The sequence below is a fragment of the Leopardus geoffroyi genome, chromosome D2, assembly GCF_018350155.1.
Source record: "Leopardus geoffroyi isolate Oge1 chromosome D2, O.geoffroyi_Oge1_pat1.0, whole genome shotgun sequence".
Lineage (NCBI taxonomy): Eukaryota > Metazoa > Chordata > Mammalia > Carnivora > Felidae > Leopardus > Leopardus geoffroyi.
This window is the reverse complement of record NC_059334.1, coordinates 26,460,357-26,464,166: the sequence shown is the minus strand read 5'-3', so window position 1 is coordinate 26,464,166 and position 3,810 is coordinate 26,460,357. Positions and strand designations below refer to the sequence as shown.

General features: G+C 42.3%; 1 pseudogene; it reads left to right on the top strand.

The window, feature by feature from the left end:
* The first annotated feature begins 430 nt into the window (after positions 1-430).
* LOC123577493 lies at positions 431-2,867 on the top strand (annotated as a pseudogene).
* Positions 2,868-3,810: the final 943 nt, after the last annotated feature.

Genomic DNA, 3,810 nt, shown 5'->3' with positions numbered 1-3,810 from the left:
GCACTGGGCTCTGCTCTGATAGCCTGGAGCCTGCTTGGGATTCTCTCTCTCTCCCTCTCTCTCTGTCCCTCCCCTGCTTGCACTCTCTCTCCCTCTTAAAATAAAATTTTAAAAAACATTTAAAAATAAATAATATATGTTATATAGATAGCCTGATTGTATATATATATCTATCTCTATCTCTATCTCTATCTCTATCTCTATCTATATCGATATGTAAGTATATACGTATATATCCTGATTATCTATCAGTAATGAGTATTACTATGTTCCCTAAATTTTGTTAAGAAACCTTGATCAACACGGTCTGTGAGTGAGCTGGGGTGGATGTTTTGAGGGCAGCTGGCCTGCAGCCTGCCCATCCCACCCCATTTCCTGTGGAAGCCTGAGCCCACCATGCCATACAGCTTTCTCCCTTTGTCTCATAACCATGTCCACCAGTGAGAATGCTAATTCACTAGCCGCCAGCCGTAACAGATTCAAGAACAAGGGGAAAGACAGTCCAGATATGAGGCAGTGCGGAGGAGAAGTTAACGTGGGGCTGAGGCAAGGTAAGAAGGATGATGAGATACTGTAAAGGAGAGATGTAAGCTCGTTTCCTGATGACGCTACTTCACTGCAGGAAAACCACAACAACCAGGGCACTGTAAATTGGTCTGTTGATGACACTGATGACATTGTCAAAAGCATAAATAGCAACCATTTGGAAATCTAGTCCTAGGCTACTCAAGCTGGAACCTGCTTTCTAGGGAAAAATAGCCCCCACAGACAACATAATCCGAGCTGGCTTGATTCCAAAATTTGTGTCTTTTTTGCCCAGAATTGACTGTAGGCCCATTCAGTTTGAATCTGCCTGGGCCCTCACTAACATTGCTTCCAGGACATCAGAAAAGACCAAGGCTGTGGTAGATGGAGGTGCTATCCCATCATTCATTTCTCTGTGGGCAACTCCTCATGCCCACATCAGTGAACAAGCTGTTTGGGCTCCAGGAAACCTCACAGGTGATGGTTTTGTTTTCTAAGACTTGGTTACCAAGGATGGCTGTTGGCTTTCCCTGCAGCTCCTAATATGTTATCTTCAGCATGTGGTTACTTACTTAGCTCTTTAGACACTTCCAAACATTTGTCACAACAAAAATCCTGCACCCCTGTTAGATGGTATTGAGCAGATTCTCCCTATCTTAGTTTGTCTTCTGCGACATGATGACCCAGAAGTAGTTATTAGCAGATAACCTGCTGGGCCATTTCCTACCTTATTGGTGATCCAAATGAATGGATTGAAATGGTTGTGCAAACAGGAGTTGTGCCACCACTGTGAAGTTTCTAGGAGCTACTGCATTGCCCACTGTGACTCCTGCACTAAGAACCACAGGAAATATCGTCACAGGGACACATGAACAGACTCAGGATGTAATAGATGCAGGAGCACTTGTTGTCTTTCCAAGTTTATTAATGAGTCCCAAAACTAATATTCAGAAGGACGTTATGTGGACAATATCAAACATCACAGGTGGTTGTCAGGACCAGTTAGAGCAGGTTGTGAATCATGGATTAACCCCATTCTTCACTGGTGTTCTCTCTAAGGCAGATTTTAAGACACAAAAGGACCTGTATGGGCTTTGACTAACTATACAAGTGGCAGAAGCATTGAACAGATTGTAAACCTCATTCATGGTGACATAACATAACCATTGATGAACCTTTTAACTGTAACAAATACCAAAAGTATTCTGTTTTTCTGGATGCAATTTCAAACATACTTCAGTGCCACAGACTCTGGGTCTAAAGTTCTCTCTTGTCTAGCAAAAGAGCAGGATGCAGGATCGAAAGCAAAAGATGGCTAATGTCCAGGAAAAGACAAGAGCCCCAAATAAGTGTCCTTACCCCATTTTTATCAGGATCAGAAGGCTTATAAACATGGCGATGGATATGCACAAAGGGACAATGAGTCTGTGAACATTAACTTGTGAATGTGAGGGAAAGGGGGTCTTGAGGATATTTGTGGTAGGGGTTTGGGTCAATATAACACAAAATCCGGGCACTGGACAGTTGGGAGGAAGGTTGTTTACAGTGGACATGAGGCCACACCTCTGTTTATCTTAGCCTAGGGGATGAGACAGGTAGGGGGAATAACCTCAGGGTTAATAAGGCACCTTTTCTTTTGTTAACCATTTCTTCCCTGGGCTGCTTTGCCTGCAGCACAGCGGTCCATAGTCCAATTCACCAGTTTACCTAACCTGGCCCTATTCTCCTGTGAAAGCAGGTTTTCGGCTATAGTACTAAATTGGGGGTGCTTCCACCTTGAATATCTAATCTTGTTTATTTCATATACCTATGTATTGGTCACCTTTCCACCTGTTCCTATTTTAGGACTTTGCTTCTCCCTCTCTATTCTGGGGGCTCTGCATCTCCTCTCTATGTTGGGGTGCCTTTGCACCTCCCTATTCCTGGCACCTTTGTGCTTCCTTATTCTCAGGGTGCCTTTGCACCCTCCTATTCTTGGGGTGACAATCTGGTTTACCCAAACTCGGGTGTGAGCATTTTATGACTTTGTATTTCTTTATGCCTTGCTAACCCATTGGTGTAAGCCTGGGGGATTCCTAAGCTTATCCCCCACACTTCAGGTTTCTGGGAAACTAGGTGAAACTGAGAAACTTAGTATAATGACTGAAAAATGTGGAGGTTTGGACAAAAGTGAAGCTGTACAAAATCATGAAAATGAATCTGTGTACCAAGTTTCATGAAACTTGATTGACAAATAGTTCTCTGTAGAGGAAGAGGAAAGTCAGAATGTTGTGCCAGACACTACTTCTGAAGGCTATATGTTCCAAGTTCAAGATGGCACTCCTGGGACCTGCAACTTTTAGATTGTACTACTGAGACATAGAATTGTTTGTTGTGTACTATGGTATGTTTGTCTTACTGTTTCTCTACTAAGAACTCTTTTTAAATACGTTTTGTTATTGCAGCACTTTCTACAAAGAAACTATACTTGAACAGTTCCAAACTGTACATACTGTATGAAGCTTCTCTTCTCAATAGGTATCTTATTTCTATATGGAATCTCATATCTTGCAGTGTCCTGTAAATAGAGATTTAATTCCATCCTTTTCTTTACCAAATGAATGAGAAGGAGAAAGAGGAGGAGAAGGATGGGGGGAGCGGAGGAAGAAGAAGAAAAAGGAGAGGAGGAAGTAGAGGAGAAGGAGAGGAAGAGAAAGAGGAAGGAGGAGGAGGAGAAGGAGAGGAAGAGGAAGGAGGAGGAAGAGGAGGAGAAGCAGAGAGAAGAAGAAGAAGAAGAAGAAGAAGAAGAAGAAGAAGAAGAAAAAGAAGAAGAAGAAAAGGGGAAGAGGAAGCAGAAGGAGGAGGAGGAGGAGGAGGAGGAGGAAAAGAAGAAGGAAGGGAAGGAGGAGAGGGAAAAGGATGGAGGAGGTGGAGGAGGAAGGGGGAGGAAGAAGGGGAAGGAGGAGGGGGAGGGGAAAGAGAAGAAGAAATCTTGACCAAGATCACAAGACTAATAAATAATGATTCCGAAACTGAAACCTTCAGTACTCTTGATTTCTAGCACTCTGTGCCCTTGCATAGTTTCTATTTCATAATTTATATTCAGAAATGTTTATAATTTTAGTCACTGATTCTAGAAGGAGTAGTCTTGAAGAAGTTACTTTATGACTGTGAAAGATGTTTTTCTTTCCAACTAAAACTAAACAAGAACTGAGCGTCAGCAATCTTGTTTTAATATTCATAATTGATCAGACACAATGGCTTGCGATCCAAAATTAAACTTCTTTTGTGGTTGTTATTGCTATT